We start from the raw sequence: 11953 nt of genomic DNA on the forward strand, positions 1-11953 counted from the left end.
TGAAGCATCCAAACGAACCAAAACAAACATAACGACGTTAACAGACTTAATTTAGTGAAAATACAGACTCTTGCACTTTCTGAATTTGTGGACAGGGAAGATATTGGTTCTTTTCTTTCACCTCGACATAACAAAAGTGTGATTTTTCTGCTTGTTCTGCTGTTGCGACGCTTCGAACAATCAGATTCAGATATTAATCATGACACTCTGCATGTTTCTGTCTGCTGCTGTCAGGTTGGGAGAACACTGGGACTCACTGGGAATCTGCATTACTCTAATATACCTGAATGACACGAGGTTTGTTTTCGAGATGAAGTCGTATTTGCATCATATGTGCCCTTTTAACAACTGACTATATTTAACCAGATCACATTCAAGCCACGCTTAACCCCAACACAGATCTTTGTCAGTCGACGGGGTAACTCCATAAATCTCTTTGAATGATGACCCGATGTTTGCCACTTCCTCCATTTGTCCCACCTCCAGCACCCTGCCCCCACCTCTGCCCAGGAGAAAGGCCCGTCGACGGGGAGAGTGGCTTTCAGACCCCCCTCCTCCCCCGGCTCTTTGGTGGTTCTTTGGGGAGAGGCTGGGACCATCAACATGACAATAGCAGAATGCGCCGGAGCTCTTCGGAGGCAGATCCTGTGTTTGTTGAGTGTTTTCGGGCCCTGGAGAGGTGGAGGGTGGAGGGGGTGAGGGCTGGAGAATGGATGGACGACTTTGATCACACAATAGGGACGGGGCTGGCTCTTCTTGGGGATGATCTTAAGATGAAAATGATAGTATCCGAGAAGTATTTTGTATTTATTCAGGCAAAAGTTTAACCATGTGAAATACTGTTAGGTTCAAAATGCATTATATATTCTCTTAATCACAATCTGAATCAACATTACTTTTATTTATTTATTTTTTTAACACTGTTGGGCAAGTTACTTCAACACTGTAATGTGTTATTTACGACTTGTTATTGTCATTTTCAAAGTAATTACATTACAGTATTACTGCTTTTAAATGTAAAACATTATATGACTACTGCAGCAGTTTAGCTTAACCAGGTCTAAACCTGGTCTAAACCAGGACTAAACCAGGACTGAACCAGGACTAAACCAGGACTGAACCAGGTCTAAACCAGGTCTAAACCAGGACTAAACCAGGTCTAAACCAGGACTAAACCAGGACTGAACCAGGACTGAACTGAGGACTGAACCAGGTCTAAACCAGGTCTAAACCAGGACTAAACCAGGACTAAATCAAGACTAAACCAGGACTAAATCAAGACTAAACCATTACTGAACCAGGTCGAAACTAGGTCGAAACCAGGTCTAAACCAGGACTAAATCAAGACTAAACCAGGACTGAACCAGGTCTAAACCAGGTCTAAACCAGGTCTAAACCAGGACTAAACCAGGTCTAAAGCAGGACTAAATCAAGACTAAACCAGGACTGAACCACCAGGTCTAAACCAGGTCTAAACCAGGACTAAACCAGGTCTAAACCAGGACTAAACCAGGTCTAAACCAGGTCTAAACCAGGACTGAACCAGGTCTAAACCAGGATCAAACCAGGTCTAAACCAGGAACGAACTGGGACTAAACCAGGTCTAAACCAGGACTAAACCAGGTGTAAACCAGGACTAAACCAGGACTAAACCAGGTCTAAACCAGGTCTAAAATAGGTCTCAACCAGGACTGAACTGAGGACTGAACCAGGATTAAACCAGGACTAAACCAGGAATAAACCAGGACTAAATCAGGTCTAGACCAGGACTAATCAAAAGCAAAAAGGACTGCATTACAGTAATTTGTTACTTTTATAATACATTACACTGCACACTTTTTATTACAGACAAAAAAAAGAAAAAGGCAGGATTTTTACTCTTTTAAAAAAATTTAAAAACAAAACAGGTTAATTTTGCAGTGGTCCAAAGTTATTCCTCACTTCCCTTATGTATTCTGGGCATCCTAATTATTCACTATAATGAGTTTATAAGTGCTTTTCTCAGCTCTCAGAGACCAGAGCGGAGTTTTGCAGCGATAATAAAGCAAGAATGCAAACAGTGTATTCATGGTTGAAACTACAAAATCAGTTTTGACTAGGGGTGAGATTTGGATATCGTTACGATATCCAAAATCTCATGATATGATATTGGCACAGTATGAACCTCACGGGATGATATTTAAAATACTTAAAATGCCTCGACAAGACTTAATCCAAAGAACTAAGACTTACAAGAGCTTAGAACTGTTTCTTCATGTAATCTACACTGAACCAAGACTCAAATATACATTGAGTAATAATGTGTTTAATTCAGCTTTGTGCACATTTGTTTACGTTTTACAGTAACAAAACTTAAAACCACATGACTAATTTATATAAACGCTGAAAAAAAAACACAGCTCGCACCTTGGGCACTGATGGGGTTCAGCTTCTGTCAGACTAAAGGACTCGACTCAGTGGAATATGATATATTATGTTCTTTCTGTGACAGAGGATGTGCTGCTGATGGTGAGTCTGAGTCTTCGCATATATCACATTGGAGATGGTTCATGTAAAACAAACATGTAGACTGATTACCGTATTTTCCGCACCATAGTTCGCACTCTTAAGACTCCAACCCCATCAAAAAACGACTGCACGCCCCACAATCCAGAGCGCCCCATACACGAATCCACTCGGGTGTCCCAGCACGACTTCAGTAAACTACAAAGCCGCACCACCCGCAGAACACGCAAACACACACGGAGCAGACAACGACCGCGCGGCGAAAAACACTCGCAGACAAACTCATCACTCCACTCCGACGAGGAACGGAATGGATTAACGAACCGAAAAAGTGAGTGCAATGTGCCGCTTCTAGACACAACTGAACAACTGAGTCACTGCGAACACGCCGACAATCCAGCGGTCCCAGACAGCACCCTCCCTACACGCCACAACTGAACAAAGCCCAGAGTCACCGAGAACGCACCAAACAAAGTCCCACTGACCCATCCAAGTGTTGTTTTTCATTTAAAGTCCGGTGCGGTTTATATGTGAAAAAAGTTTGAAAATAGACCATTAATGACAGTGCGTCTTAAAATCCAGAGCACCCTATAGTGCAGAAAATACGGTATATGAATGGACATATATTCTCTGTAGCATTTCATTGATTTTAAGTGCGCCTTATAGTCCGAAAAATACAGTACTTAAACATACATGAATCTAAATACTGTACAGCTTTCGATTGAGTAAATGAGAAGGGAAACAACTAGCCCTTTAACTTCAGAAATTATAATAAAATTGTTCCGTGTTTTCCCACAAACACACAAACAGACACACACACCTTTCCCGCCGCCACAAGGTTTCCCACTTCTTTTTCATTGCCGCATTTGTTCGTTTTATTGAATACATGGAAACAGGAAGTGACATCACGCGCCTTCATAAACATTGTCATAAAACGCTGCACCTTTCTCTATACAAACTGTGCTCAAATACGTCTGGGCTTTCGGGGTCGTGCGAGGTGAGGACGGCGGATTTTAGTTCCTTAAAATTTGACTTTTAAATTAAATATGAATATGAATTACGCTGAAATCCCCAACTCCTTGACCCGGTTTGACCCCGCAGAGGATGTGTTATCTTAAACAGGAGTGTGGGAACAGAGGAAGAGACGTCTATTTTGGTTACTTTCTCTATTAAAGACAGACACTGGACACTGCTGAATCACTTCTTCTTCATCCTCTTCCTTCAATCCTCTTCATCTTATTCCAGGAAGATGTTGTGTAATGTTACCAGTTGCATTTAGTTACTTAAAGGTGCATTGTGTAACTTTTCTCTGTTGAGATGTTATGGTTTTGTCTGGAACGTTTCACAGTATGATATTAAACCTTTCTATCTTTATAGGGACCAAGCCAGATAAAGTTACAGGTCAGATCTGTGGAGAGGAAACCCCGTTCACAGTCAGAATGCTTGTTTTTCTCATTTTTTGAGCTATAAAACTGCCTGTAATTGAATATTTTTACTTAAAAGTTCCCAACAAACTCGTTATTTATTCAGTTAAATACCTTAAAGTTACAGGACAGAGTTGACCTAAACACAGCTATGTAAGTTCATAATCACACGCTCCCTGGCTGGGTTCAGGTGAGATTCAAATCCAGAGAGACTTGTTATAACTTGAGAGGAGCAGGAGTATATCAAAAAAATAAGGTGAGGACTAACACCAAGAGTCGATGTTTATCAGTTAGAGGAGTAGATCTGTGGAATAGTCTGGATGACAAGTTAAAAGGATCGACATTAATACAGGCATTTAAAAAAAAAAACAGATTTAATTCTATAGACAAATACAGGCTACATTTACACTGAAACGAATCACAGTATCACCGTATCACCGTATCGGAAATAATCTGAGTCCAGACACGTCGTTTCTGTGTCCATGAGCCTTCCCTATCCACACAGCTTTGAGCATATTTGTTTAGGTTTTACAGAAACTAAATTTAAAACCGCTAATTTGCATAAACTGGGGCTCAAAAAACAGCTCGCTCCTTGTGCACTGATGCGGTTCAGCTTCTGTCGGACTAAAGGACATGACTCAGTGGATTATGAGTGTTCTCTCTGTGACAGAGGGGTGTTCTGCTGATGGTGAGTCTCTTCTGTGCTTCTATCGCGTTGGAGATGGTTCATGTTAAACTTTTCAGAGATTATTCGTCTGCAGGTCGTACACACAGACCGTTTATATGAATGGACATATATTCTAGTGTCTCAGCGTTTTGGCAGTGAATTACTTCGCGGCGCATAGACCTACATCAGCAGTATCAGCGTTTTCAGGTGTCCACACAGTGCCGGATCAGATCTGTACTCAAATGAATTTGTGGGAGCTGCAGGCACCAGATCGTTTTGTCTCTGGAGTCGTTTTCCATCGGATTAGTGTGAACGAACACTGCATCTACAACGAAAACGACTCGAATACGTACTAGTGTTTACGGGGTCACAGAGTGCTAGAATGATTTAAAGACACATTTTTATTACACAGAGAAATAATAAGACTAGGCAACAGAAGCAGGTTCATGTATAGGATAAATGTTGATGATATTGAAGGAATAAATACATACATTCTTTTTCTTAGGTGTAGGAAGTGGAATTGATTTTACTCAAAAGAACTGCTGTACTGTATCTGTTTTTCTCTCTCTATGCTTTCCAAATTGTTGCTTGTTGTTTGCTGACTGCTGGATTCTTGGCATCGAAATTTTGTAAACAGGGTCGGGCATTCATAAGGATTTCACTTTGGTCATAGTTTTATGTGAAATGTTTGTAACAGTCTATTAAATACATGAATAAAAATTTCTGCCAGTGGAACAAGCTTTTTGTACTTAAAATATAAAAATACATCTTGCTACACTTAAAATAAAAAGCACAACAACAACAAATTTTTGCACTTAAAATAAGAAACAAAATCAAATGGTGCTTGAATTAAGAAAAACACACTTATTCCATCAGTAGATAATTTAACTTGACAAGTTGAATCTACTCAAATAAAGTGAAATGTTCTTAATTTAAGTCCTTTTAATTTAGCTCTATATTGTTTTTTTCCACTGTACTTCGCCCACAAATACAAAAACATGATACAAAACAATACACTACAGCTTCACAAACCTGATGCGATGTGCAGTAGTTTCATTAGTGGTATGCATACTGTATTGTGATAGTGCTCTGAATGGGGAGTGACTTAGCACGGGGAGAAGTGGGAGGGGGGCTCAGATCTAACACCACTCTTGTTAACTAAATCTACTCTATCACGTTTACGACTATTACGTTCAATTTACATTCACTTAGCGGGATTTCCTGATACGACTTAATTCATTTTAACCCCGCCCCTCTAAGCCGTGATTGACAGCAGATTATCAAAGGCAGTTTTCCACGACATATCCGCCTTTCAAACGGGGATTAGAGTAACACGAAACCGCCATTTTGGATCTTTTGAAACTCTTTCTAACAGCCTTCCAGAGCCACCCACGACACGGGCAAGTCAGACGGCAAATTCCCCCATTAACACGCGGCTAGGGTTCCCACAGGGGCCGGCGTAGACCTCCGAGAACTACTCTGGATTATTCATCGAACGTCTGTACAGATCACAGAAGTGTAACGGTGGCTTCTCTCATCTTTAGAACGGAGCGAGAACCGTGAGCTGTTATGGAAGTCGAGTCGTGGTAACAGAAAAATTGTGTTTGCCTTCAAGAGAGAAATAGAAATTGGGAGCAGGAGCAATGTTTTATAATATATTTGGATATGTGTTTAAAGGGTCCTGGTTTAGTCCGTATGCGGCGTAAAAGTCCGGAAACGGAAACGGACGGAAACGGACGTTATTTGTTTTTTCCATTATTCAGTTAAACACAAAATCGAAAACTGAAAAAAACAAATCGTTATCTGTTTCTTCATTTTGGTTTTAGAGACAAATAGTTGTTTTTTTGTTTTCTTATTTTTAGTTTTATTTTGAAAAACAAATGAACATGGATTATTCCTTGTATCTTAACTTGGATCACATATATTTTGGTTTACACTTTATTTTGAATTTCTCCACATTAATCAATAAAGTTATGTTGTTTAGTTATTTCTACTTTTTCAGTTAATGACATTTCCATATTTGATTACTATCACATTTTTTAATTAATATCCAACAGATATTTGTCAATTAATTTCAACCTTAATGCTGAAATTAATCCCACAACTGTTTCCTGTGACCTGTGGTGTTGTTCACTGTTTGTGTTAGGTGTTAGGAAGAAGACCAATAATGTCTTTCCCCTTGATAAAATTCACCAAACATTCTCTTCGTTCCGGCTTTAAATCCTCAATCTTGGGAATCGTTGTCAACACAGAATGTATGACTCTTCGCTGATTGGCTCGTGCCCGAACTCACACTTCCAGGGTTTTTGCGAATCATCTAGTGTATTCGGATTCCTGACCTAGTCGCTGGAGAGAAATGAAATTGAGCGGAGGCACTAGGTCGCGCCAACCTGGCTACGAACTAATGAGAAAAGTTTCCAGTCCACCATAATTCAAATAAAGATGTGCTTGTCTCATGAACAATGAGGAAAAACAGATAATAAATATTTAAAAAAAAACAACAAAACAATACATTATAGTCAGGGCCCTAAACACAAATTCGCCTAGTGCCCCCAAATTGTTAACTCCACCACTGATGTCATGTTGTGGTAGTTTTCAAACACCTTTTAGTAGAGATCGGCAATTCCATGAAATAATCCAAATGATTCTAGTGAAGGTGTACGGAGTTTAACACAGTATTCCCGTATTACTACGTGACATCACAAGGTGGAACTCAGCCTAAATCTGCAGGGTTTGTGTGTTAACATGTGTGAATGAAACAAAACACAGCTCCAGGTCTGTTTGCGACGAGGAAACTACATTTATAACATAGATCGTAGAGTAATTTAGGCTCTTTAGGAATTCTACGGTAAAATTTTCTGTTTAACTGTCAGACTGCAGATTTGTGGACCTGGTTTATGGTTAATACTCGTGTAAACACTGGGCCTATTCACATGACACAAAAACTGGCGCCAAATTCAACGTCATCTGTCAGCAAGGATAAAATAAGGTGAAAAATGTGTTCACAATAGCTTCAGAGAAACGATGAAAAGTGGTGCCATTACTCAACCCCAAAGACGCCATTGTTGTCAGCTGAAAATACTTTAAACCCGGAGACTGATATGACAAGTCTGTGGAGCCGATCCCGAACAAATAACGAGAAGGTTTAACATTTGTGGATGCTTTGATATTTCTCCCAAAAACAGCGAGTTATACATCCATCTCAAATTCTACGACGTGACGGTAGCCCATTAACGGAAATACAGTTTTTGGTTAAACGTTGAATTGTTTTGCCCAGTGACACAAGAGCACCACAGTCTATCAAGAACGTAGACTGTATATATAAATGGACATAGCTAAAGCACTAGTCGCCACATTCCAAATAGGAAGTGAACATGGGCGGGCGTTCAGCTCCATTAACTCTGGCTCCAATTCACTTTCTATCAGTGGTGGAGTGGGGATTTTTTAAAGTGGGGGTACGTGATTCGTCAATGTGATGAATCCTGCCCAAATACTTCCACCCCAAAAACCAAATACTCAACTTGACATGTCAAAATACACACAAGCGTCATGTAGATTGTTTGTTCATTAACGAAAAAAAAACTCAAAAAACTCACTTTTAGTACAAACATGAAGGTGACAGCCCAGTAAAAATCATCAATCATATTCGATGTTTTTTTACTCAAAATGATGCAGAATCATGTTATTAACTTTAATGCCGTTCATAGTCATTTACAGAACATAAAACACAGACTACAGCACATGAACCAGGACTAAAACAGGTCTAAACCAGAACTACACCAGGACTGAACCCGAACTGAACCAGGATTAAACCAGGACTACACCAGAACTAAAATAGGACTGAACTAGAACTAAACCAGAAATAAACCAGGACTATACCAGGTCTATACCAGAACTGAACCAGGACTACACCAGAACTGAACCAGAACTGAACCAGGACTACACCAGAACTGAACCATGACTAAACCAGAACTACACCAGGACTGAACCAGAACTGAATCAGGACTAAACAGGATTGAACCAGGACTAAAACAGGAATTAACCAGGACTTAACCAGGTCTAAACCAGGTCTATACCAGGTCTATACCAGGACTAAACCAGGAATAAACCAGGACTAAACCAGGATTAAAACAGGACTAAACCAGATCTAAACCAGGACTAATCTTGGACTAGAGAGAGAGGGAGAGCCCCGAGTCCGCAGAGCAGAGTGTCCACAAAGCGCGATTGGTTTAGTCCTGGTTCAGTCCTATTTCAGTCCTGGTTCAGTCCTGTTTCAGTTCTGGTTCAGTCCTATTTTAGTCCTGTTTTAGTCCTGGTTTAGTCCTGGTCCCTCATGTGTCAGGTCACTATAGGACAGTACTGCAGATTTCATGAGCCTTTGCAGTTTGTTTTCACCGTTGCCAGTAGCTCCGGTTTGATATTTACGTTGTAGCTATTTTATATTTCTTTTTTTTTATATATATATCTCACGTCTGGAGAATGTGAGCCTCGCTATTTTGGTCCTAAAATGTTTGTATTAACCCACTCTACAACGATCCTGGTGTTTTTATTTCACAATATTTTCATCATATTATACCAGCGGCGAAGACAGGACAGGTGTTACCTTCCACCACCTCTCTCCGGATTTACTTTTTGGTTGCTACGATACCCATGGTTGGAATTTCAAATACGGAACTTGGCTCCAAATTCACCCCTATAACTGCCTATCTCGATGAGCTTCATTTGACTGGAGCAGAACGCTGTGGGTGAACTCACGATCTATTAATCTCACAATATCCGCTTCTTTCTCCAGTCTGTGACCAGGAATGTTACTACCAACCGTCTGAGTAAACATTTTATCAGTTCTTTTTTTTTTTTTTTTTTACATTGACAGTGCCTCCTTTTATTCCACAAAACCTGACAACTTTTTAAAAACGCAATTACAAACTCTAAAATTAAAGCAAAATGACAAATTGAATGGATCTAACGCCCGACTTTTGTGAATTATGTGCTTTTAAATATAACCGCGGAGGGCTATTTTGGGCCGAGCCTCTGGGGAGAAGGTTCACAATAGCCTGATTTAGCCGAGCAGCGACAGTTTTTAAGTTTGTCTTCTCTGCTTCGTTGTGTTTTGCCTGTTATCTGATGGCCTCGTCGCTATATTTTACGGCTGAGATAAAAGGCGGGTTTGCGCAGCAGATAGAGCGTCAGATAGGCGTGAAAAATGAGCAGTTAAATATAGGTTAAACTGGGACAAAATGTGCTGTTTCTTCAACATACCGCTCTGAATTCATTGTGATTCGCTCTATTTTTGAACTTAAAGTGGTTCTATTGAAAGTAGATCACATAAATAAAAAGTAGCAGTCAACATATTTCTTTTTCTTTGGCGTAAAAAGAACACGCTGGCTGCTGGTTTCATAGGTTCATGGAGATGTTCTTGCTTCAGTTCTGTTGCTTTGCTTTGTAATGTTCTACAGTTTTTAAGCTTTTAAAGGCTTTATATTATGCAAAACTGACTTGTGAGCTTTAAGTCATGTTAGAATGTTGTTTACTTCTCAAAAACAGACCTGGAGTTATGTTTTGTTTCATTCACACAGGTTTGCAGTAACACTTTATTATTACTCTTTCTACATTTTCAAAGCTCAAAACGCTTAATTCCACATTGTGACGTGATTAAGCAGTACTTTTCAAGTTAACAGCTACTTTTCACCTTTTGTTCAGTAGAGATTGACAAATCCAAGACAGAAATTATCTAAGGCCCCATCCACACTAGACATATTCGAGTCGTTTTCGTTGTGGATGCAGTGTTTGTCAACATTAATCCGGTGGAAAATGGCTTCAGAGATGGAACGATCAGGTACTGCCAGCTCCCACGAATTCATCTGAGTACAGATCTGAACCTGCACTGTTTGGATGCCTGAAAACGTTGATACGCTGATGTAGAAGCTCTAGTTGCCGTCCTTATTGGACCACGTCACTGTGACTTGCGCCTCCTTCCTCTGTCATGTGGCGCTATTGCGGAAAACGGGAAACAGCGTAGCTAGAACTACTTGCTAGTACACGGTCCACGAAAAGACTGTTTTTCTCAGCTGGAATTCAGCTGCTGCAACTTACTTGCATTTCAGGCGGTTACGCGTCAAAGGGCGAAGTATAGTTCTATAGGTCTACGCGTACGACCTGCAGACGTATAATCTCTGAAAAGTTTAACATGAACCATCTCGAACGCGATAGAAACACAGAACAGACTCACCATCAGCAGAACACCCCTCTGTCACAGAAAGAACACTCATATTCCACTGAGTCGTGTCCTTTAGAAGCTGAAAAGCATCAGCGCACAAGGAGAGAGCTGTGTTTTGAGCCTTTGTTTATGCAAATGAGCCATGTGGTTTTAAGTTTCATTTCTGTAAAACGTAAACAGATATGCTCAAGGCTGTGTGGATAGGGAAGACTTGTGGACACAGAAATGACGTGTCTGGAGGCAAATCGTTTACGATACAGTGATACGGTGATTCGTTTCAGTGTAAACATAGCTTAAATTATGCTGGTGAAGGTGTATGGAGTTTAAAAACACAGTGGAGCACTTCCTGTATTACCACATGACATCAGAAGGAACAGAGCCTTTTCAGTTTGAGAGAAGAACTCAGCTTAAATATCATCATCATCATCAGGGTTTGTGTGAATGAAACAAAACACAACTCTAGGTGGGCTATGGTTCTGATAAGAAAACAACTTTAAAACACATTGACCGTCAAGCTACAGGTCATATCTGTGGAAAGGCAAGCCCAGTGAGAATGCAAGTTTTCCAATGTACTTTGTAGGTTTAACATACAAACATGTATCTGACTAAATGCAAGATTGTGAAGTTTAATGGCCATACTTCCAGGCAAAGTATGACCTTAAAAGAAAAATTAAATATGTCCATGATTACAAACAGGTGGTTCTCACTTGAAAAGTTACATGTTGCATCTTTAAAATAGGATTAAGCACTAACTATATTGTATTTCTTGCAGTAGACCAATTTAGAACATTTAACATATTACAGTCAAACGAAGCCTGCAACCTGACCATTTTATTGACCCGAGTGACCCGTGTCTAAAAAGGCCAAGGGATTATAGGCCTTAGAAACAGGCTCCACTTGCAGCCTATTACATTAGAAAGCGGTAGGCTAAGTGTTAATAAGGAAATTCTGTGACAAAAGCGGTACATTTGTAGAGCTTAGACCCCATAACAATTAGATCTTTACACGTGGGAATTATAGGAGAATGTGTTAAAGACAAACTGATTAGCAATTATTGATTTGAATGTTTTTAAACCACTGACACTCTACAGACAGTTGCATTTTTAGATTATTATTATTAGGCTGTGTGAGTAGAATCCT

The sequence above is a fragment of the Boleophthalmus pectinirostris genome, unplaced genomic scaffold (genome assembly GCF_026225935.1).
Source record: "Boleophthalmus pectinirostris isolate CB_2022bp ecotype Guang Dong unplaced genomic scaffold, ASM2622593v1 HiC_scaffold_1, whole genome shotgun sequence".
Lineage (NCBI taxonomy): Eukaryota > Metazoa > Chordata > Actinopteri > Gobiiformes > Gobiidae > Boleophthalmus > Boleophthalmus pectinirostris.